The following is a 25,816-nucleotide window of genomic DNA, read 5'->3' on the forward strand; positions in this document are numbered from 1 at the left end:
GCCTGATGTGGGTGGGACTCAATCCTGGAACTCTGGGATCATGGCCTAAGCTGAAGGCAGTTGCTTAACCAACTTCATTGCAATGGATGCAGCAAAAGCATTTGACAAAATTCAACAACCATCCCTGATAAAAACTCTCAGCAGAATGGATTTAGAAAGACTGAATCTCAAGAAAATAAAGGCTATCTATGGTAAGTCCACAGCTAACATCATCCTCAAAAGCGAAAAACTAAAAGATTTTCCTCTAAGATCAGGAACAACCTAAGTATACCCAACTCTTGCTACTCCTATTGTTCTAGCACTGGTAGTCAGAGCCAGAGTAAACAGGCAAGAAAAAGTAATAAAAGGCATTCATATCAGAGAGGAAGGTGAAAACCTGTGCTGGGAAAACTGAACAGCCACATGGAAAAAAAGGAAACTGGACCACTATCATATCCCATGCACAAATACTAACTCAAATGAAATGAAGACTTGAATGTATGACTTGAAATCATAAAAATCCTACAAGAAAACATGAAGGTGAGTCCCTAGTTGTCGGTAGATACCAGTTTCAGCAAAGGTTTATCAGATATGACACCAAAAGTAAAGGTAACAAAAGCAAAACTAAATAAATGGGACTATATAAAACTAAAAATTTCTGTTCAACAAAGGAAACAATAAAAAAAAAAAAAGCCTAAAGGCAGCCTTCATAATGGGAGAAGATATCTACAAATAACATATCTGATAAAGGGTTAGAATTCAAAATCTATAAAGAACTTATCAAACCCAATACCCAAATAATAAACAATCCAGTTAAGAAATGGACAGAGGACCTGAACAGACATTTTTCCAAAGAAGGCATACAAATGGCCAACAGACACATGAAAAGATGCTTAACATCACTCATCATTAGGGAAATACAAATCAAAACTACAATAAGAAACCACCTCACACCTGTCAGGATGGCTAAAATCAACAACACAGGAGGGGTGCCTGTGTGGCTCAGTAGGTTAAGCCTTCGGCTCAGGTCATGATCTCGGGGTCTAGGGACTAAGCCCCAAATCAGGCTTCTGGCTCAGCAGGGAGTCTGCTTTTCTCCCTCTACTCCTTCCCACTGTTCATTCTCTCTCAAATAAATAAAATCTTTAAAAAAACAAAACAAAACACACACATACACACACACAGGAAACAACAGATATTGGTGAGAATGCAGAGAATGGGAACTGTTGGTGGAAGTCCAAACTGGTGCAGCCACTCTAGAAAACGGTATGGAGGTTCCTCAAAAAATTAAAACCAGCACTACCCTATAACCTAGCAATTACACTACTAGGTATTTATCCAGAGGATACAAAAGTACTGATTTGAAGGCACATATGCACCCTAATGCTTATAGCACCATTATCAACAACAGCCAAATTATGGAAAGAGCCCAAAAGTCCATCAGCTGATGAATGGATAAAGAAGCTGTGGTATATATACACAATTGAATATTACTCAGACATCATAAAGAATGAAACTTCATTTGCAACTACATGGATGGAGCTAGAGTGTATTATGCTCAGTAAAATAAGTTAGTCAGAAAGATAAATACCATATGATTTCACTCATGTGGAATTTAAGAAACAAAACAGATGAACATAGGGGAAAAAAGAAAATAGAGGGAGGCAAACCATAAGGGACTCTTAACTACAGAGAACAAACTGAGAGATAATGGAAGGGAGGAGGGAAAGAAATGACCTAAATGGGTGTTGGGTATTATGGAGGGCACTTGTTGGGATAAGCACTGGGTGTTGTAAGTGATGAATCATTGAGTCCTACTCCTGAAATCAGATTTCACTGCATTTTAACTAACTAGAATTTAAATAAAAACTTGAGGGGCACTTAGGTGGCTCAGTCAGTTGGTGTTTGCCTTCAGCTCAGGTCATGATCCCAGAGTTGGGGGATCGAGCCCTGCATTGGGCTCCCTGCTCAATAAGGAGTCTGCTTCTCCCTCTGACCCACCCCCCTCTCGTGCTCTCACTCTCCCAAATAAATAAAATCTTAAAAAAATTGAAACAGACTAAAATAAAATAAACAAAACAGATAAAAATATGGGAAGGGGAAAAAAAGAGAAAGAAGAGGTTGGGGCACCCTGGTGGCTCAGCTGGTTAAGCATCTGATTCCTGATTTTGACTCAGGTCATGATCTTAGGGTTCTGAAATTGAACCCTGTGTTGGGTTCTGTGATGGGCAGGGAGTCTGCTTGAGATTCTCTCTCTCCCTCGCCCTCTGCCCCTCCCCATGCTTACATGTGTGCTCTCTCTCCCAAATAAACAAATCTTTAAGAAAAAATTTAAAAAGGGAGGGAGGCAAACCATAAAGGACTCTTTTTTTTTTTTTAATTTAATAAACACTTACTCCTTTAGTTGAACAACCTATACACACAAAATATATATGGTTTAGGATCTTTTTGAGTGGAAGGAAACTTAGGTCTCAAGAGGCTTTCAGTATACTGTTTTCTGAAAATCATTTAACTGAGCTTAAAAAATACTGAAAAATACTGGATTCAACCTAAAAATGTGGTTCCAAGGTAACATTATTCTGCATACCATAATGATAAAAGATTAGGATGGTCTTCACATGTGCAAGAAAATCCAATTTTAAAAGCCTGTTCTTACCAAACTCCTAAAAAGAGCAATTTGGGAGTAAACCGGGGCATTTCATCACTCCCCCCAAAAGTTATAGTTTTTATTATATGTACCAACAAATCTACATGGTCAGTTTCTGCATTCTACTTTTACAGAATTTATTTTATATCTCCTGTACCAAAAGGCATTTTAAACACTGACATATAAACTCCTTAATAAGATAAAGCAAAGACAAAAGCATTTATCTTATTAGAAACAAGATACACTATCGCTTAGTATTTTTTTTAAAGATTTTATTTATTTATTTGACAGAGATCACAAGTAGGCAGAGAGAGTGAGGGAAGCAGGCTCCCTGCTGAGCAGAGAGCCCAATGTGGGGCTCAATCCCAGGACCCTGGGATCATGCCCCAAGCTGAAGGCAGAGGCTTTAACCCACTGAGCCACACAGGTACCCCTCAATTATAGTCTTTAAACATTATTTTACTTTAACTTTAATAATTTGACAATGCATTCATGGAACAATCTGCTGATAACTAATTTTTTATAAAGATTTTATTTATTTATTTGACAGACAGAGATCACAAGTAGGTAGAGAGGCAGGCAGAGAGAGAGAGGGAAGCAGGCTCCAAGCTGAGCAGAGAACCTGATGTGGGGCTTGGTCCCAGGACTCTGAGATCATGACCTGAGCTGAAGGCAGAGGCTTAACCCACTGAGGCACCCAGGCGCCCCCTGCAAATAACTTTTAAGAGACAAATTTTAAGAGACAAATTAAAGAACAGTTTTAAGCAGCCATAACTATCCTAAATTGTTTATTAGGTAAGGATTTTACAAACATTACTTATATTAGTGGTAACGGTAGAGCTGGAAAGTATTGTGTCTTCTCTTATATCTCACAGTGAAAACCACCAGTAGTGTGGTGGAACTTGTGACCCTTTCCAAGGCCATGGCTCTTGCAGCCTACAGATGTCAGCCCTCATATCTCCCTGTGCTTGTGGACTGGTCTGGTGATCCACTGGGTGTCAGGATTTTTCTGATAGCTTTATGGAATGGAGCAATAAGGATAACCTCAAAGAATTTGTACATGCAATCTACACCAATGCAGTAAAAATTCAAGACTCTCATAGTCCCACAGTGGTGTCCAGCTCACTCCTCTACAACAGACTGAAGGCTTGGGGCAAACTTCAGCTGGTTAACAGCATTATGGACAGGATTGCCATAGGTAGCACCCTTAAAACTCAGCATTTGTGGTCATCATGTCGCACATGAATCAGACGTATGACATAACCTTGCTTGGCCTTGTAACCCAGTCTGCGTGTTCTATCAGGCTTGGTTGGGCAGGGGGCCCTGTGGAGGACAGAAAGCTGGGGTACTATCAGCAGCACACCCTGAGAGGAAAGCAATTACATCAGATGTCCTCTTCCTCCACTGCTCCTGGATGTACTTCTAAGTGTCCATCTTGGCTTACCTTTGAGCTGATGGCTGCCAATGGATGGAAAGGAAAGAGTCTTTCTCCCAAGACTCTTAACTATGGAGAATAAACTGAGGGTTGCTGGAGGAGTGGTGGATGGGGGATGGGTAATGGGTATTAAGGAGGGCACTTGTAATGAACACTGGGTGTTATATGTAAGTGATGAATCAACTCAGGTCTACTACTGAAAAACATTGCACTGTATTTAACCTAACTAGAATTTAAATAAAAACCTGGAACATAAAAAATAAAAATTAAGAAATTAAAAACAAAACTAGCATATTATATAACAGTTCTGTCTCAAATAGAGAGTCTTTTATAGAGAGAAAAAAAAAAAAAACACAAAACACATGATCCAGCACTTCTCAAAGGGTATCTGTATACTCATGTTCATAGCAGTATTATTCATGATAACTAAAACATGGAAATGATCCACGAGTCCATCAAGCAAAAAATCACCAAGCAAAACGTAGATATACATACAATGGGATATTAACCAGTCTTAAGAAGGAATTAAAGTCTGCGATATGCTACAAAATAGATGAAGATTGAAGACATTGTGCTAAACAAAGTAAACCAGTGACAAAAAGACAAATACTGTATGATTTCACTAATAGGAATACTAAAAGTACTCAAAATCAGAGACAGAAAATAAAACTGTGGGGAGTTTCCTAGGTGGCTCAGTCAGTTAAGTTCTGCCTTCAGCTGAGATTGTGTTCTCAGAGTCCCAGGATTAAGATGCAAATTGGGCTCCCAACTCAGCAGAGTCCCCTTCCCCCCTTTCCCTCTGCTCCTCCCCATTCTCTCTCTCTCTCTGTCTCTCAAATAAATAAATAAATAAAATCTTTAAAGAAAGAAAAAAGGGTGGCTCAGTCAATTAAGCAGCTGCCTTCAGCTTGGGCCATGATCCCAGAGTCCTGGAATTAAGACCCACGTTGGGCTCCCTCTACCTGCCACTCTGCCTACTTGTGCTCTCTCTCTATCTATTAAATAAATAAATAAAATCTTAAAAATAAAAATAAAAAAAGAAAAGAAAACTAGTGGCTAGGAGCTAGAAAGATGGGTGGAAATGGTGGACTTTGTTTATATTATAATTATATAATATATAAACTTTGTTTATATTATAAATATATAATACATAATTATATTATAGGGTTTCAGTTTTACAAGTTGAAAAAATTTATGGACATGTATGGTAGTGGCAGTTATACAACATTATGGATGTATTTAATACCAATGAACTGTATACTTAAAAATAATTCCTTGGTAAATTTCATGTTATGTGTATTTTACCACAACAAAAATTTTTTAAATAAAAAAAGGAAGGAGAAATTAAGACAGTCATGGATAAAAAACAAACAAACAAACAAACAAAAAAACAGAACTCACTGCTAGCAAATCTGTTAAGACTAGCAGAGGGAGTCCTTCGAACTAAAATGAAAGAACACTAGATATTAATTCAAATGAACCAAAGAAAAAGAGCAGTGATAAAGGTAACTATATAGGTAAATACAAAAGGCAGTATAAATAGATTTTTGCTTATATCCTGTATTGTTAAGATGGCAATACTACCTAAATTGATCTATATATTCATTGTAATACTTGTCAAAATCCTGGCTATCATTTTTGGAGAAACTAACAAGCTGATCCTAAAATTCATACAGAAATGCAAAGCACCCCAATAGCCAAAACAATCTTGAAAACTAACAAAATTAGAAAACTCACACTTCTCAATTTCAAAATTTACTATATAGCTATAGTAATCAAGACAGTATAATACTGACATGAAGACAGAATATATAAATATATAAAGGCATATATATAAATGGCACAGAATTGAGAACATAGAAATCAACTCTCTATATTTATGCTAAGCTGATCTTCAACAAGGATGCCAAGACCATTCAATGTGGGGAAAAAAGCATCTTTTTCTACAAATGATACTGGGAATATGGGATAGTCACATGCAAAAGAAAAAAAAGTTATAAACTACATCCTCATGCCATACACAAAAATTAACTCAAAATGGACCATAGACTTAAATGCAAGAACTAAAACTATACCACTCTTAAAGGAAAACAAAAGAGTCTCTGTGACCTTGGGTTAGGCAATAATATTTTAGATATAACACCAAGAGCAAAAACAATGAAAAAAAAAATAAGTAAATGGACTTCATCAAAATCAAAACCCGTTTGGCTTCAAAGGATACCACTGAGAAAGTGAAAAGACAAGGCTCAGAATGGAAGAATTTTTTGTAAATCATATATCTGATAGGAAAATGTACCAAGAATATGTAAAGAACTTTTACAGCTCAACAGTAAAAAGGCAAGAGCTGGGCAACTCAGTTGGTTAATGTCCTACTCTTGATTTTTGTCTCAGGTCATGATCTCAGACCCTGCTTGGGCTCCATGCTGGGTGTAGACTGCTTGAGATTCTATCTCTCCTCTTCCTTGGCCCTCCCCCTGCTTGTGCTCTCTCTCTCTCTCTCTCTAAAATAAGTAAAATCTTAAAAAAAAAAAAAAAAAGACAAGTCAATGTTAAAAATGAGCATAAGATTTGAATAGACATCAGATATTTGTGTTATCTTTGGAGAAATAAGTACATGGGAAGATGCTGAACATCATTAGTCATTAGAAATCAAAATCACAGTCACTTCACACCCAGTAGGATGACTAATTTTTTTCTAGGATGACAAATACTAAAAGACAGACAATAATGAGTATCGACAAGGATGGGGAGAAACTGGAACTTAATACAATGCTGATGGAAATCTAAAATGCTGTAGTTGCTTCTAAATATAGGCAACTTCTGAAAATGTTAAGCACAGAATTACCATATTCACCCAGCAATTCTACTCCTAGGTATCCACCCAAGAGAAATGAAAACACATGTCCACAAGAAAACTTACATACAAGTGTTCACAGCATAATCATTCATAAAAGCCAAGAAATGGCTACAAGCTAAATGTCCATCAACTGATGAATGAATAAACAAATGTGATCTATTCATACAATGGAATATTATTTGACACAAAAAAGGAATAAAGTACTGCTATAATATGAATGAGCCTTAAAAACACTGTGCCAAGAAAAAGTCCATCACAGAAGACTACACAGACTGTATCACTCCGTAAACATCACATGTCTAGAAAAGAAAATGCACAGAGACAGAAATTAGATTAGTGGTTGCCAGTGGGGGAATACTGAGAGTAACTGCTAATAGGCACTGGGTTTCATTTTTGAGAGACGAAATTCTAAAATTAGTGATGACGGTTGTATACCTTTGTGAATACACTTAAACCCAATAAATTATACATTTTATTTATTTTTTAAAAGATTTTATTTATTTATTTGACAGACAGAGATCATAAGTAGGCAGAGAGGCAGGCAGTATACATTTTAAAAAGGTGAATTTGGGGCACCTGGGTGGCTCAGTAGGTTACAGGCTCTGCCTTCAGCTCAGGTCATGATCCCAAGGTCCTGGGATCAAGCCCCACATTGGGCTCTCTGGTCAGCAGGGAGCCTGCCTCCCCCTCTCTCTCTCTGTCTGCCTCTCTGCCTACTTGTGATCTCTGTCTGTCAAATAAATAAACAAAATTTTTTAAAAAATAAAAGTAAAAAGGTGAATTTTATGGTATTTCAATTATATCTCAAAAAAGCTGTTACTTTAACTGAGAGAATCTTAACATGAGTCAGAGAAATAAAGAAATATTATATACAGAAAAATAAAGAGAAAAATGACAGCAGCTTTCTTGACAGAAACTATGCATGCCAGAAAAGAATGGAGAAACATCTTTAGAGTACTGAAATTGGGTGGGCCTGTCAACTTGGATTTCACACCCAAAAAAAATATATCTTTCACAAATAAGAGTGAGGAGCGCCTGGTGGCTCAGTTGGTTGAGCATCCAATTCTTAATTTTGGCTCAAGTCATGATCTCAGATTATGAAATTAAGTTCTGCATCAGGCTCCACACTGAGCATGGAGCCTGCTTGGGATTCTCTCTTTCTCCCTCTCCTTCTCCCCACTCATGCATTCTCTCTCTAAAGACTAAATGAAATCTTTAAAAATAAATAAATAAAAGTGAAATACTTTCACACACCCTTAAAAATACTGAAAGAATTCAGCAGCAGCAAAAGTTTTAAATGAACTCCTTCAGGCAGAAGGAAAATTATAGCAGATGGAAATCTGCATTTACACACACACGAAAACAGAAGTGCACTGGAAACTGTAACAATGTAGATAAATTTATTTATTTATTTTTAGGGTGATAAGATAGTTTACTTTTTTTTTTTTTTTTTTACCTGGTGCTCCATGCAATATGTGCCCTTCTTAATACCCACTACCAGGCTCACCTATCCCCCCAGCCCCTTCCCTTCCAAAACCCTCAGTTTGTTTCTCAGAGTCCACAGTCTCTCATGGTTCGTCTCCCCCTCCTATTTCCCCCAATCTCACTATTATTTTCTTCTCCTAATGCCCCCCATGTTATTTCTTAAGCTCCACAAGTAAGTAAAACCATATGATGATTGACTTTCTCCGCTTGACTTATTTCACTCAGCATAATCTCTTCCTTCATTTTTTATTTTAATCTCCTGAAAATAGGGGCACCTGGGTGGTTCAGTCAGTTAAGCATCTGCCTTTGGCTCAGGTCATGATCCCAGGGATCCCATGATCCCAGAAAATATAACTGACTACTCAAAGTAAAAACAATAGCAATATTACTTATACATATTCTATAAAATTTATATCACATATAAAAAGCAAGAAAACAATACTGCAAAGGCTGGTAGGGAAGAAATGGAAGTGTATTTCTTTTAAAGATTTAATTTATTTATTTGAGAGAGAGAGCAAGCATGGCGGGGAGGGGCGGGGCGGGATAGAGGGAGAGGAAGAAGCAGATTCCCTGCTAAGCAGAGAGCCTAAGGACATGGGTTTTGATTCCAGCACCCAGAGATTGACCTGAGCCAAAGGCATAAACTTAATAGACCAAAACACCCAGGCGCCCCAGAAATGGAAGTGTATTGTGGAAAGGTTATACAAGCAAAGTAGCATAATATCACTTGAAAGTAGATTGTGTTAAAATTAAAGATATGACCAGATGTTGGCAAACTATAATTTGCAGGCCAAATCTGGCCAACTCCTCATTTTCAAAAATAAAGTTTTATTGGAGGGACACCTGGGTAGCTCAGTTGGTTAAGTTGTCTGCCTTCAGCTCAGGTCATGATCCCAGGGTCCTGGGATCAAGTCCCTATTGGGCTTCTTGCTCAGACTGCCTGCTTCTCATTTGCCTGCTCTGCCTGCCGCTCCCCCTGCTTGTGCTCTCTCTCTCTCTCTGACAAACAAATAAATACAATCTTAAAAAATAAATAAATAAAGTTATGGGGTGCTTGGGTGGCTCAGTGGGTTAAGCCCCTTCCTTCAGCTCAGGTCATCATCTCAGGGTCCTGGGATCGAGCTCGCATCAGGCTTTCTCTCAGCAGGAAGCCTGCTTCCCTCTCTCTCTCTCTGCCTGCCCCTCTGTCTACTTGTGATCTCTGTCAAATAAATAAATAAAATCTTTAAAATAAAGTAAAGTTTTATTGGAACAAAGCCAGAGTCATTCATTTACATATTGTGTCTAGCTGCTTTTGTATGACAATGGCAGAGTCAAATAGTCATGAGAAAGATAGTATAGTGCAAAAAATCTAAAATATTTACTATATGGGTCTTATGGAAAAAGTTTGCTGGTCTCTCATGTATACTATAAACCCTCAGACAGGCACACAAGAAATTATAGCTCATAAACCAAAAAAGGAGATAAAATGGAAACATAAAAGATATTTAATCCAAAAAGAAGGCAGGAAAATAAGAAAAAGAGAATAAATAATAGATGGGACAAATAGTACTTGGTAGATTTGATCACAACTATATCAATAATCTTGAATAAGTGGTCTAAATATCCTACTAAATAGGCAAAGATTATCAGGTTGGATAAGAAAGTAAGACCCACTGCCCTATGACCCAGCAATTGCACTACTGGGTATTTATCTTAAAGCTACAAACGTAGTGATCCAAAGGGGCACGTGCACCCGAATGTTTATAGCAGCAAGGTCCACAATAGCCAAACTATGGAAAGAACCTAGATGTCCATCAACAGATGAATGGATCAAGAAGATGTGGTATATATACACAATGGAATACTATGCAGCCGTCAAAAGAAATGAAATCTTGCCATTTGTGACAACATGGATGGAACTAGAGTGTATCATGCTTAGCGAAATAAGTCAAGCAGAGAAATACAACTATCATATGATCTCCCTGATATGAAGAAGTGGTGATGCAACATGGGGGCTTAAGTGGGTAGAGAAAGAATCAATGAAACAAGATGGAATTGGGAGGGAGACAAACCATAAGTGACTCTTAATCTCACAAAACAAACTGAGGGTTGCTGGGGGGAGGGGGATTGGGAGAAGGGGGGTGGGGTTATGGACATTGGGGAGGGTATTGCTTTGGTGAGTGCTGTGAAGTGTGTAAATCTGGTGATTCACAGACCTGTACCCCTGGGGATAAAAATATATGTTTATAAAAAATAAAAAATTAAAAAAAAAAAAGTAAGACCCAACCATATGCTGCCTTTAAGAAATCCACAAAAAATATAGACAGAAATAGGTTAAAACAAAATGATAGGGATTCTGGAGCTGTAAGCATAGTTCATTCTATCACTCCTATTGAATGCAACTACAAAACCTTGGACAGAATGCTAGGAGTAGTATTTGAGGACTCTGAAAAGTCCTTGTTAGCAGGTGGACAGGGGAAGACCCGAATTCCATCATATCTGGGTTTTCCCTCCCTCGAGGATCCTAAAGCCTGAATTTAATACATCAAAAAAATCCCGATGTGAAAAATGGGGTACACCTAGAGACAGCTCGAAGAGAAGCCCCTTTTCTGGCTCAGAGCAGGAACAGTAACTCCTAATACTCAAGAAGTGTGAAAATCCCCCATGTTTTCTTTCTTTCCTCCATTCTCTCATACCCAGACCCCAAGGCAATCCTACAGTGGCAGTACTGAAGGGAACAACAGCAGTAAGTGGTAATAAGCAGTGGTGGTAAGAATCATCAAAGCTGGGTCACCTTGGTGGCTCAGTCAAGTAATAAGTGTCTGCTTTCAGCTCAGATCTGCTTACAGATCCTGGGGTCCTGGGATGGAGCCCTGGGTTGGGCTCCCTGCTCAGTGGGAAGTCTGTTCCTCCTTCTCCCTCCGCCCCTCCCTCCAAACTTGTACACTCTCTCTCTCCCAAATAAATAAATAAAAACCTTTTAAAAGGAAAGAAAGTTAAAACTTATCAAACCTTAAGCACACACTTACAGACTATACATGGTGCCATTTGCAGTCTAGAGAAATGTAAGCAAATGTAAAGATATGGTATTACATCATAACTGCATAAAATTAACTATAGTGCATATGTGCTACTGTAATAATTTCATAGCCACCTCCTGTTGCTTTTGTGGTGAGCTCAGGTGTTGCAAGCACCTACTTAAAACAACATGTGACAGTTTCTCTAGTAAATTGCATGTATTGCAGTAAAAAGTGATTTCTTGTGGTTCTCAACATATTTTTCATTGTGTTTAGTGCAGTATCATAAAACTTGAGTTAACACTAGTGATGCTGGAAGTGCTACCAAGAAGCAGAGAAAAGTCATGACGTTTTAAGAAAAAGTTGAATTGCTTAATATGTACATAGACTGAGGCCAGCAGCTGCAATTATCTTTCACTTCAAGGTAAATGAATCCAGTGTAAGGACCATGGTAGAAAAAAGAAAAGGAAATTCATAAAGCTGTAGCTGCAGCTATACCAGCAGGGACGAAAACATTGCACTTCTTGCAAAATACCTTTTTATCTCCTACTGAAAATGCAGCTTTTATGTGAGTGCAGGACTGCTATAAGAAAGGCATACCTACTGTCTCTAACATGATTCCAGAAAAGTGAAGTCGTTATAGGACAACCTAAAGCAAAAGGAAAGTGAAGGATCTAAACCTGGAGAATTTATTGTCAGCAAAGGATGGTTTGATTTTAGAAAGAGGTTTTACCTAAAAAATGTCAAGATAACAGAAGCAGCAACAAGTTCCCAGACACCACTAAAATAATCACAAAGGAGAAAAGATATCTGCCTGAAAAGGTTTTTAATGCAGACAACATGCCTTTTCTGGGGGAAAAAAATGCCACAAAGGACATTTATAAGTTAGAAAGAGAAGCAAGCACCAGGATTTAAGGCAGGAAGAGATAGGCTAACTCCACAATTTTGCACAAATGCAGTTGGGTTTATGATCAGAACTGTCCTTACCTATAAAATCGCTAACTCCTGGGCCTTGAAGTTGGAAAAGATAAACACCAGCTGCCAGTCTTTTGGTTATTCAACAAGAAGGCTGGACAGGAAAACCCTTTTTCTGGACTGGCTGCATCAATATTTTATCCCTTAAGTCAAGAAGTCCCTTACTAGTAAGGGACTGCCTTTTAAAGTTCTTCTGATATTGGACAATGCCCATGGTCAACAAAAACCCTATGAGTTCAACACCAAAGGCATCCAAGTAGTCTACTTGTCCCCAAATACAACATCTCTAATACAGCCTCTGGATTAGGGGTCATAAGGACCTTTAAGACTTGTTATGCATAGTATCCTATGGAAAAGATTGTCAACACGAGGGAAGAGAACCCCAATAGAAAGAACAGCATGAAAGTGTGGAAGGATTACACCACTGAAAATGCCATTGTTGTTACAGAAAAAGCCATGAAAGGCATCAAGCCCAAAACAATAAATTCTTCTGGAGAAAACTATGTCTAGATCTTGTGCATGACTTCACAGAATTTACGACAGGGCCAATCAACGAAATCATGGATATGGCAAAAAAGAAAAGGTTGGGGGGGTGGCATGTGAAGAGTTTCAAAATATGTTTCTTGGAGAAATTCAAGAGCTATGTGACACCACACAAGAGGAATTAACAAAAGGTAACTTAATGGAGATGAGTGCTACTGAACCGGTGCCAGACAATGAGGAAGAAGATGTAGAAGAAGCAGTTCCAGAAAACAAACTAAAGTTAGACAATTTGGCTGAAGGGCCAGCTTTGATTTCATTTATGTCACGGACCCTTGTAGGATACAAGCACTGAAATAAAGCAAATGGTGGAAAAAGGAGTGGTACTATATAGAAACATTTTTAGAAAAATGAAAAAGCAAAAAGTCAGACAGAAATTACGATGTATTTCTATAAAGTTATACCAAGTGTCATACCTCTCCTGCCCCCTCCCCGACCTCCTCCACCTCCTCCACCTCTTCTGCCACCCCTGAGACAGCAAGACCAACACTTCCTCCTCTTTCTCCTCAGCCTACTCAACATGAAGATGAAAATAAAGGCCTTTATGATGATCCACTATTCCAGTTAATGAATAGTAAATAATCATCATGCCGTACAATTGATAAACTTATTTGTTGTGTATGTGTGTTTCTTTGCGTGAACATCTAATAACTGTACAGAAAGAACCGTATGAGGAGCACCTGGGTGCCTCAGTCGTTAGGCATCTGCCTTCACTCAGGTCAGGATCCCAGGGTCCTGGGATCGAGCCCTGCGTCAGGCTCCCTGTGCCTCGGGAAGCCTGTTTCTCCCTCTCTCACTTCCCCTGCTTGTGTTCCTTCTCTCACTGTGTCTCTCTCTGTCAAATGAATAAATAAACTCTTAAAAAAAAAAAAAAAAAAGAAGGAACTGTATGAGATGGTTTTGTGTTAGCAGCAATGCCTAAGTAGTCATTACACGGAACAATTGTCATGGGTAAGACTTGTATGGAAATAGTCTATACTTACACAAGCATAAGGTGAGTGATATTTAATAAAAAATTAATAATGTGTTGGTTTTCTTACTGTTTTAAAACTACTTTCAAGATTAACATACAGTATAAAACATCTCCCTCCACCCCCTCCAAATTGGGGAAACTGTATCACCTATCATCACAGGTAACTGTTTTGTTTTTTTTTTTAAGATTCTATTTATTTATTTGACAGAAAGATCACAAGTAGGCAGAGCAGCAGGCAGAGAGAGGGGGGAAGCAGGCTCCCTGCTGAGCAGGAAGTCCAATGCGGAGCTCGATCCCAGGACCCTGAGACCATGACCTGAGTGGAAGGCAGAAGCTTAACCCACTGAGTCACTCAGGCGACCCTGGTAACTGGTTTTTTAAAAAATGTAACAATGGGGCACCTGGGTGGCTCAGTCCTAATATAAGATATAATACATATATAAAATATATGTTAATCAGCTATTTATATTATCAGTAAGGCCTGCAGTCAACAGTAGGCTATTAGTAGTCAAGTTTTAGAAAAGTCAAAAGCTTTAAGTGGATATTTGTGCAGAGGTTGGTGGTACCCCTAATTCTCAGGTTGTTGAAAGATCAACTGTAATTGTCAAATCACTATGTTGTATACCTGAAACTAATAATATACTATTATATGGCAACTATACTTCAACTAAATATGAAAAAAAAACACATAATGGGAAAATCTCCAAACTTTTTAAGAATTTGAAAACAGAATAGAGAAAAATCATTCAAGCCAAAAGCTGGCTCTCTAGAAAATTAATAAAAAAGATAAATCTCTACCAAGACTGGCAGAAAAAAAGAGAAGACACAAATTACCAATTTTAGGAATGAAAGGGGTAATACCACTACAGACCATGTAGACATTAAAAGGATTATGAAGAATAGAGATAAAACTACACACACAAATCCAATAAACTGGATTAAATGAATCTCTCAAAAACTCAAACTACCAAAACTCACCAGACATTAAAATAGGTAATCTAAATAGTTCCATATTTATTAAAGAAATTAAATGTGCAGTTAAAAATTCTTCTGGGGGCACCTGGGTGGATCAGTCAGTTAAGCAGCTGCCTAGATTTCAGCTCAGGTAATGATCTCACAATTCTGAGAACAAGCCCCAACACAGGCCCTGTGCTGAGCATGGAGACTGCCTAAGATTCTCCCTCTCTCTCCCTCTGCCCCCTATTCCTCACCCCCACCCAAAAAATAAATAAATAAAATTCTTCTGAAAAATGAATCTCCCAAGAACAGATGGTTTCACAGGCAAAATCTTCCAAACATTTAAAGAAAAAAATAATGCCAGTTTTATAGAATTTCTTCCAGAAAAGAGAAGTAGAAGAAACAATTCCAACACTTGTTATGAGGCCAGCACTCCCCTGGTACTAAAACCAGACAAAAACAGATAAACAAAATAAGGAAAGAGAAGGAAAAGAAGGAGAGAAGAAAACAAGAGGCTAATATTCCTCATGATCACAAACACAAGAATTCTCATCAAAGTGTCTGCATACTGAATCCAGAATAACACACGACGACAAAGTTGGCTTTGTCCTACAAATGTGAAGCTGGCTCAATATTTGAAAATCAATCTATGTAATCTACCATATTAATGATCTATATTTTAAAATATGATCCTATGAACAGATACAGAAAAAACATCTTGACAAAACATTAACATCCATTTGTGATTTTAAAAAATAAGTTAAAAAGAAACTCTTAGGACTCAAGAGTTTGAGTGGCTCAGCTGGTTAAGAGTCTGCCTTTAGGAGCGCCTGGGTGGCTCAGTTGTTAAGCATCTGCCTTCAGCTAGGGTCATGATCCCAGGGTCCTGGGATGGAGCACCGCATGTCATCGGGCTCCATGTTTGGCAGGAACCCTGCTTCTCCCTTTCCCACTCCCTCTGCTTGTATTCCCTCTCTTGCTGTCTCTCTCTCTCTCTCTGTCAAATAGATAAATAAAAATTTAAAAAAAAAAAAGAAAAGAAAATAAGAAGAAGTCTGCCTTCAGCTCAGGTCATGATCCCCAGGTCCTGAAATTGAATCCCACTCAGACTCCTTGCTCAGTGAGTAGCCTGCTTCTCTCTCTGCCTGCCACTGCCCCTGCTTGTGCTCTCTGACAAATAAATAAATAAAATCTTTTTTAAAAATGGGAAAGAAAAGTTACAAAAAATACTCTTAGCAAACTAGGAATAGAAGGAAATTTCCTCAACCTGATAAAAGGTATTATCTACAGAAACTCTCCAGCCAATATCATCCTAGCTGATCAAGGATTCAATGCCTTCCCTAAGACCCAGAATAAAGCAAGTATATACTTTCACCACTGCTACTCAGTATCATCCTGGAAATCTTAGCTGGTGCCACATGGCAAGAAAAAGTAATATAAGGCCTACATATTGAAAAGGAGGAAATACAATTATCACTTCTCAAAGATTACATGACTGTCTATATAGAAAGTCCCAAGGAATATAAAAATAAAATCTCCTAGAACTAATAACTGCATATAGCAAGGAGTTGGTTACAGGTGAACATACATAATTAAATATTTCCTTATACTAGCAATGTATAAATGGAAACTGAAATTTTTAAAAATAACCAATTATAAAAACTTCAAAAAAGGTAAAATATGTAAATATGAGTCTAACAAAACATATACAGGATCTATATGCTGGAAATTACAAAAGAGTGATGAAAGAAATTCAAAAAGACCTAAATAGACATACCTATTCTATTCATAGACAGAAGACTCAACATAGAAAAGACTTCAATTTTCCCAAAATTGATATATAGGTTTAATATAATACCAGTCAAATTCAGCAGAATTTTTTTTTAATTTAGACAATCCAATTCTAAAAGGAACTAGAAAAGCCAAAATAATTCTGAAAGATAATAAAGTTAGAAAAATCAAACTAACTGATTTGAAGACTTACTATAAATAGAGTGCCTGGGTGGCTCAGTCAGTTAAGTGTCTGCTTCAGCTCAGGTCCTTATCCCAGAGTCTTGGGACTGAGTTCCACATCAGGTTCCTTGCTCAGTGGGGAATCTGCTTCTCCCTCTCCCTTTGCCCCTCCCCTCTGCTCATGCGTGCGCATGCTCTCTCTCTCCCCCTCTCTAATAGATAAAACCTTAAAAAAAAAAAAAAAGACTTCCTATAAATACAGTAATCAAGACAGCAAGGTAATGGGATAAACCTATAAATCAATGAAACAGAACAGAGAATCTGGAAATAGATCCACGCAAATACAGTCAATTGATTTTTGACAAATATGCGAAAGGAATTCAATGAAATAAGAATAGTATTTTCGGGGCATCTGGGTGGCTCAGTGGGTCAAAGCCTCTGCCTTCAACTCAGGTCATGATCCCAGGGTCCTGGAATCGAGCCCCACATTGGGCTCTCTGCTCAGCAGGGACCCTGCTTCCCTCTCTCTCTCTGCCTGCCTCTCAGCCTACTTGTGATCTCTGTCTGTCAAATAAATAAATAAAATCTTTAAAAAAAAAAGAATAGTATTTTCAACATACAGGGTTAGATACTGAACATCTATATGAAAGAAAAAAAAAGAATATTGACCTAAACTTCACTTTTTGTACAAAAATAATTCAAAATGGATTATAGACTAAATGTAAAATGTGGAAGTATAAAATTTTTAGAATGAAACATTAAAAATCTTTGTGACCTCGAGTTACACAGAGAGTTTTTAGATATGTCACCAAAAGTACAATACATAAAAAGAAACCAATAAGTTGGATTTCATTAATGTTAAAAAAAAAATCTCTGTTGTTGGGGCCTGGGTGGCTCAATGGGTTAAAGCCTCTGCCTTCGGCTCAGGTCAGGATCCCAGGGTCCTGGGATCGAGCCCTGCATCAGGTTCTCTGCTCAGCAGGGAGCCTGCTTCCCTTCCTCTCTCTCTGCCTGCCTCTCTGCCTAATTGTGACTCTGTCTGTCAAATAAATAAAAATCTTAAAAAAAATTTTTTTTTTGGTCTACCAAAGATGTCACTAAAAAGATGCAAAAACAAGACACAGGGAGGGAGAAAATATTTGCAAAACACATATCCAACAAAGGACCTACATGCAGAATACATAATGAACTCTCAAAACCACAATGAAAAAACAACTCAATTCAAAAATAGGCAAAAGATTTGGATACCTCTCTAAGAAAATATGCAAATAGCAAGTAACCACAAGTAAAGATGCTGACTTTATTAGCCCTTAGAGAAATATAAATTAAAACTATGATGAGATATTACCACATACTAATGAGAATGGATAAAATTTAAAAATATTAACAATACTAAGTACTGGTGAGGATACATAACAAGTGGGAGTTTCATGTGTTGATGGTGGGAATGCCAAATGGTACAGGCACTCTGGAAAAGTATTTTGCAGTTTCTTACAAAGCTAAATATATACTTAATTACTGAGCAGTCCTCCTCCTGGGATTTCTCCCTAGGGAAATGAAAACCTGGTTATCAACGTATATAACAGTTCTGCTCATAATTGCCAAAAACAACGCAAACTGGAAACAACCTAAATGTCCTTTAACAGGCAAATGGATAAACAAATTGTGGTACATCCACACAAACGATACTAGTTAGCAATAAGAAGAAACAAACAATAGATACATGTAACATTTCAGAGAAAATACATTATGTTGAATAAAAGAAGCCATTCTAGAAAGGTTATACACCGCATAATGTTCTCAAAAAGACAAAATTATAATGATGGAGAACAGTAGTTCCAGGTGACTTCTAAGTTGTGATTATACAAGGGATAACATGAAGGATGCTTTGGAGGTGATGGAATTGTTCTATATCTTGATTATGGTACCAGTTACACAAATCTATTTACATGTTAAAATTCACAGAACTGTGCATCAAAAGAAAAACAGCCACCTTTTTTACTGTGATATTTTCTTAAAAAAGTTTTAAGTTAAGGGGAAAAAGAGAAGAGTAAACTAAAGTCAGTAAAAGTTAAGAGGAAAAAGAGAAGAGTAAAGTAAGTGAAAGAGACTAAGAAGTAGGTGCCAGTGAGGTAAGAAAAAAAGTAAAAGAACATCATATCCTGGAAACCTTGTGAAGCAAATAAATCAAGGATGAGGGAGTGATCAAATACTACTACTGATAGCAGTTATCAGTACTACTGACAGTGCAATTAGACAAGGACTAAGAAATGCCAATTAGCAATGTGGAGGTCATTGGTGACTTCAATGAGGACAGATCAGGAATAGTATAGTTAACACTGGCGGAAATGGGTTTAAGAGAAAATAGGAGGAGAGAAACTAGGAATTAACAAGTAGAGAAAGCTCTTAAAGCTTTGCTATAGATAATAAAGAAATAGAACAATAGCTGACAGAAGTTAACAGGGTTTAAAAAAGATATTTTTAAGAGGCAAGAAATAAAAATATGTTTATCCGATAATGTGAACATCCAACAAAGAATGAAGTCGATGATGCAGTCCAAATTATTCTGCATACCGCTTTTCTTATTTTAGTTAACATATAATGTATTATTCGCCCCAGGGGTACAGGTTTGTGAATCATCAGGCTTACACATTTCACAGCACTCACCATAGCACAATCCCTCCCCAATGTCCATAACCTAGCCACCCTATCTCTACCCTTCAACCCCCAGCAGCCCTCAGTCTGTTTCAGGAGATAAGGAGTCTCTTATGGTTTGTCTCCCTCCCAATCCCATCTTGTTTCATTTTTTCCTTCCCTATCCCCCACAACCCTCCCACCCTGCCTCTCAAATTCCTCCTATCAGAGAAACCATGATAATTGTCTTTCTCTGATTGACTTATTTCGCTCAGCATAATACCCTCTAGTTCCATCCAAGTCACTGAAAATGGCAATATTTCATTTCTCTTGATGGCTGCATGGTAGTCCATTGGCATACAGCTTTTCTAATAAGCACTTACACTATTAATTTTGTACACACACCCACATACCATATGGTAACCAAAAAGTCTGGAAACACAGGCAAATATACCTGTCATCAAGGACTTCTTCAATTTTTTTTTTTTAAGATTTTATTGATTTATTTGACAGAGAGAGAGAAATCACAAGTAGGCAGAGAGGCGGGGGGCGGGGGCAGGCTTCCTGCTGAACAGAGTGCTCAATGTGGGAATCGATCCCAGGACCTTGAGATCATGACCTGAGCTGAAGGCAGAAGCTTTAACCCACTGAGCCACCCAAGCGCCCCAAGGACTTCTTCGATTTTAAATATACATAAAAATATCTATTTCCAGACTTCATGGGCATTACATACTCTTACATACTCATACTTACATACTCATACTGACTATAAGCTCCCTAAGGACAGCTATTATGTCTTACTTATCTCCATAGTCCTTGTAGCTAGGGGAGTATATGGAACAGTCAGAATTCAATTAAAAATATTTGCTAAATGGATAAAGTATGTAGTCAGTCAGTCAGACTTAAAAAAAAAAAAAAAAAAGGGAATTAGCTCTACTGGCCAGCCCTATTATAAATCAACTTACTTTCCCTTGAATATCTGATATAGCCCAAATTAATTCCCTGATTTCTCTGCCCACTCCTGACCCACAATATGATCATCTTTGGTCCTACACCACCCAATTTCTGGTATTAACGATCAACCTTGCTGAATTGTTTGTTCTGAGTTTCCACTGCTGTAATATAGAGTCCTTGGGCATAAATGAAAAGTTTTGGATAAGATGATGTCTTTTTTTAATTAATAAAGGTTTTATTACCTTTAATTTAAAAAGATGAACATTACCAACTTCAGAAAGAGTTAAATATACCCAAAACCCTAAATTCTGTGAGAAATCCTAATTTAAAACGTGGCCAGGGGCGCCTGGATGTCTCATTGGGTTAAAGCCTCTGCCTTGGGCTCAGGTCATGATCTCAGGGTCTGGGATCAAGTCCTCCATCAGGCTTTCTGCTCAGCAGGGAGCCTGCTTCCCTTCCTCTCTCTCTGCCTGCCTCTCTGCCTACTTGAGACCTCTGTCTGTCAAATAAATAAATAAAATCTTTTAAAAAATAAAAATTAAAAAAATGGCTAAACTTTTTATGTAGATACCGGCCAGTTTAGATGAAATGTCATATTGAAGAAATAATTTTCCTATATAAAGCCCACTCCAATTACTACAAAGAAAAGAGGATAAAAAAAAAAAAAAAAAAAAATATATATATATATATATATATATATATATATAGCAACTTGCCAGCTTCACTACTAAATGTACAATTACCATCATAGGAAAGGTCTCTGCTTTGCAGAACTCTATGTGCATTCAAAATAGTTCCAAGAAAGGCCTCTAATCTGTTCCATTGTTAGTCAAGTGGTTTATACATGCAGAAAAAGAGAAAGGAAAATCAGTTAGATGTATATAATACGGAAAGAAAAAAATGGGGACAGAAAAAAATCACCTTAACAACTCTTACTTTTCTCCTTTCCAAAAATCCCTTCTTATTATTACCCTTTTCTCATTCCTCCCTCCCTAAAGGGGGGGGGGACCAGGACCCTTGCCAAACCCCACAAAAACCCTTAGGCCTCTCTCAGGCATGCAAATGTAATTTTCTACCCAGACAACACACTCCCTTTTTAATGAACTCCAAAAACAATCTGTGAATGCCCACAGAAGAGAAAAGAGGAAAATTGCAATGAAAGAAAATACAAACAGAGAGATGTGGGGGAGGGTCAAGATGGATATGGCAAGTCCAGAGTTTAAATAGACATAAAAGATAATGAAGGTGAAGGGACTGTAATCAAACAAAATGGTCTGCAGGCTGTCATTTCATACAAATTAGAGTCAGAGAAATATATGAATATTCACTTGAATAAAAAATCATTCATTATAGGAGTAGTCCTTCAAGTAAAAAGATCTCTGTCAAGGCCTAATGTGATGTCACTCTTTGTTCCATTTTATAATTTAAAAACAAAAACCAAAAAAAATGGTATATAAATAAAAAAGAGAAAAAATAATTTTACATATGCACCCACCTCTGAAACAGTCAAGAGCAGGAGCAAGTTTCTTCATGATATGACCAAATAGTATGTCAAAATTAGATATTCAAAGAATGTTAATAAATGACAAGAGACACTTCAGTCAGTCACATGATTCAGGATCCCTCCAGATGCACATTATGATTCAGCTTTGAACAGTAAACAGAGTAGGCCACAGGGTAGGGTGGGAAGACTTGAAGAAAAACACAATGCAGGAAAGGTCGTCAAAATGAAAACTGTCTTCTTGCCTTGCAATTTGAAGAGAAGTTTTATTGAAAAAAAAAAAACAGCTTTAAACCAATTTGGCTGAAATAATTACAACATTTTACAATCCAACCTCTTAATGATGAATAGAATTCTTCTCCCTGCTTAAGGATCAAATTGGTTGGGCTCTACACTTGTCTGGCACCATGCTGTGGGCTATTTCCTTTAATATATAACCAATCAAAGATGTATTCAGCCTTTTGTGAGATCCAAAGCTTTGGTAACTGCATATTCTAGAGCATATGAAGTTTCTCTAAAAGGAGCAGACAAAGCTATATACAGTGATAGCCTCCCTTGGACAGCTAATGTTCAGTGGCTCCTCCTTTCTCAAAGGTAGACACTGAAACCTTTTATGATACACCAAATAGACACTTTTAATACTTACAATACTTGTTCTATAATATTTATATTAGCTTTTTCTCCTGTCACTTTGTACCAGCATACCACAAGATCACAGCTGCTTAGGAGAGTGACAAAAGCAAACCAACTCTTCAAAATACGTAAGCGTTAAAAACGCAGTAATCTAGAAGTACTAACTGAAAGATAATAATACTACCTTATCAGACTTAATGATAAATGCCATCAACTGAATATACAATTTAGCATAGATCTTTATGGGGTTACTATGCCAACATACAGTATATATAAACCCTATACCACACCATTAAATTTATGATTTATAGGTGAAAGTAATGTTACATATTGGTACACATTATATAGTATTATCTACGTAAGTATAAGACTGAACATATAAACTTTTAAGACCTTTACAACAAAATTCACTAAGGTAACCAACTTAAATCAAAGATGTAAGCTGAAAGAACATACATTAATAATATTACATGAGTTCAATCTTCCTTTCATTTATCAGTGACAGGTGCATCACCCAGGACACCCACATGGGAGTACAGAACACAAATTATCTTGAAAAATTGCATGTTTTTTTTTTTAAAGGTTTTATTTATTTGAGAGAGAGAAAGCACACAAGCAGGGGAGTGGCAGGCAGAGAGGGGAGAGAAGCAGGCTGACTGCTAACCTGGGAGCCTGATGTGGGGTTCGATCCCAGGACTCCAGGATTATGACCCAAGCCAAAAGCAGCCGCCTAACCAACTGAGCCACCCAGGTGCCCCCAAAAATCACATGTATTATTGTAATAAATCTATTTCAAGTTTATTACATTTTTTACAAAACAATATTCTGTCCATTTCCCCCCTTAAAATCATGTGAAAGGGGCACCTGGATGGCTCAGTTGTTAAGCATCTGCCTTAGGCTCAGGTCATGATCCCAGGGTCCTGGGATCGAGCCCTGCATCTGGGAGGAGGCCTGCTTCTTCCACTCCCCCTCCCCCTGCTTATGTTCCCTTTCTCACTGTGTGTCTCAGTCAAATAAATGAATAAAATCTGTAAAAAATAATCATGTAAAAACACAAATTAATGATATTTTTAGACTACCATAAACAAATAAGCGGCTATAAAGAAACTCATTAAAAAATGTTTGGGTTGGGGCACCTGGGTGGCTCAGTCCATTAAGCATCTGCTTTTTGCTCAGGTCATGATCCCAGGGCCCTGGGATCAAGCCCTGCCTGGGGCTCCCTGCCTGCTTCTCCCTTTCCTTCTGTCATTCCCCCCAGTTGTGCTCTTGGGCTCTATCTCTCTGTCACATAAGTAAATAAAATCTTAAAACACTGGAATTTTTTTTAAAGATTTATTTCTTTATTCCACAGAGAGAGAGAGAGCATATACACGAGCTAGTGGGGGGGATGGGGGAGCAGAGGGATGGGGGAGAGAGTCCAAAGCAGACTCCACACTGAGTGCAGACCCCAATGCAGGGCTCGATCCCACGACCCAAACTGAAACCGAGAGTTGGACACTTAACTGACTATGCCACCCAGGTGCCCCTCATTAAAAGACATTTAACATCATTGATAATTAAGAAGATGTAAATCAAAACCACAGTGTTCACACCCCCTATAATGGCCATAATCAAAACAACAGAAAATAAGGAGTGTTGACAACAATGTAAAGAAAGAGAAACATTTTTACATTGCTGGTTAGAATATAAAATGGTGCAGCCAGTGTAGAAAACAATTTGGCAGCTCCTTTAAAAGTTGAACACAAAATTACCATATGACCCAGTAACTACACTCCTAGGTATATATCCAAGAAAAATAAAAATATATGACCACCCAGAAATTTGTATACAAATATTTATAGAAACGTTATTCATAACAGCCAAAGGGTAGAAATAACCTAATATTCAGCAGCTGATGAATGGATAATAAAATTGTGGTATGTCCATACAATGGAATATTATTCAATCATAAAATAAAAGGTATGATGCTACAACTTGGGTAAACTTGAAAATATTAAGAGAAAGAAGCCAGACACAAAAGGTCACATATGGGATGATTCATTTACATGAAATACCCAGAATAAGCAAATCCATAGATACAAAGCAGATTAGAGGGTTCCAGAGAATAGGAATGATAATTTAATAAATACACGGTATTCTCCTTTGGTGATAAAGAAGTATTATAATATGAGAAAGGCAGTGGTGCACAAGTCTGTGAATGTATCAAATTCCCATTAAGTTGTATACTTTCAAACAATTGTGTTGAGGTGCCTGAGTGGCTCAGTGGGTTAAGCCTCTGCCTTCGACTCAGGTCATGATCTCACAGTCCTGGAATCAAGCTCTGCATTGGGCTCTCCACTCGGCAGGGAGCCTGCTTCCCTCCACCCTCCTCTGCCTGCTTCTGCCTACTTGTGATCTGTCAAATAAATAAATTAAATCTTTAAAAATAAATAAATAAGTAATAAAATGATTGTGCTGTATGAATTTCATCTTAATAAAAATAAGTAAAAGTTTTTATATTTTTAAAAGTTAGGACAAAATGGTATAAAAATGTAATACACTTTATGCTCTAGGAGGAAAAAGAGAAAGTGGAAAGTAAAATAAGATCATTAACTATGGTAAAGGTAACACTGAAATTCAAAGGGTATTTACAACCGACAAACCACAGGGGTGCCTGGTTGGCTCAGTCGGTGGAGCATGTGACTCTAGATCTCAGGGTTGTGGGGGGTTCAAGCCCCACATTGGTTGTAGAGATTATTTCAAATAAAGTCTTTAAGAAGACAAACAAATGGCTAACAAACACATGAAAAAAATGTTCAGCATCAGGGAAATTCAAATCAAAACCACATTGAGATACTACCTTACACCAGTCAGAATGACAAAAATTGACAAGCAAGAAACAACAAATGTTGGAGAGGTTGTAGAGAAAAGTGTGGAGGTTCCTCAAAAAATTAAAATAGAGCTACCTTATGACCTAGCAATTGCATTACTGGGTGTTTACCCCAAAGATAGAGATGTAATGAAAAGAAGGGCCACATGCACCCCAATGCTCATAGCAATAATGTCCACAACAGTCAAACTGTGGACGAGCGGAGATGCCCTTCAACATACAAATGGATAAAGAAGATGTGGTTCATACATACAATGGAATATTTTACTCAGCCATCAGAAAGGATGAATACCCAACATTTGCATCAACATGGATCAAACTGCAGAACATTATGCTAAGTAAACTAACTCAAGCAGAGAAAGATAATTATCATATGGTTTTACTCCTCTGTGGAACATAGGGATAGTATAGAGTACATTAGGAGA

General features: G+C 37.6%; 2 pseudogenes across 2 annotated transcripts in view; one reads left to right on the forward strand and one right to left on the reverse strand.

Annotated features, from left to right (window-relative positions):
• Positions 1-3,488: 3,488 nt before the first annotated feature.
• LOC309857374 (large ribosomal subunit protein eL15 pseudogene) lies at positions 3,489-12,939 on the reverse strand (annotated as a pseudogene). Its single transcript has 2 exons — positions 12,916-12,939; positions 3,489-3,990 (listed from the first exon to the last, which is right to left on the reverse strand). The product of its transcript is annotated as a large ribosomal subunit protein eL15 pseudogene (transcript).
• A 360-nt stretch (positions 12,940-13,299) lies between these two features.
• Positions 13,300-25,816, forward strand: part of LOC309857361 (large ribosomal subunit protein eL43 pseudogene) — a 38,607-nt pseudogene continuing 26,090 nt past the window's right edge. The window contains exon 1 of the transcript in view: positions 13,300-13,480. The product of the transcript in view is annotated as a large ribosomal subunit protein eL43 pseudogene (transcript). The remainder of the gene's footprint in view (positions 13,481-25,816) is intronic.

The sequence above is a fragment of the Mustela nivalis genome, assembly GCF_964662115.1.
Source record: "Mustela nivalis genome assembly, contig: HAP1_SCAFFOLD_670, whole genome shotgun sequence".
Classification (NCBI taxonomy): Eukaryota; Metazoa; Chordata; class Mammalia; order Carnivora; family Mustelidae; genus Mustela; species Mustela nivalis.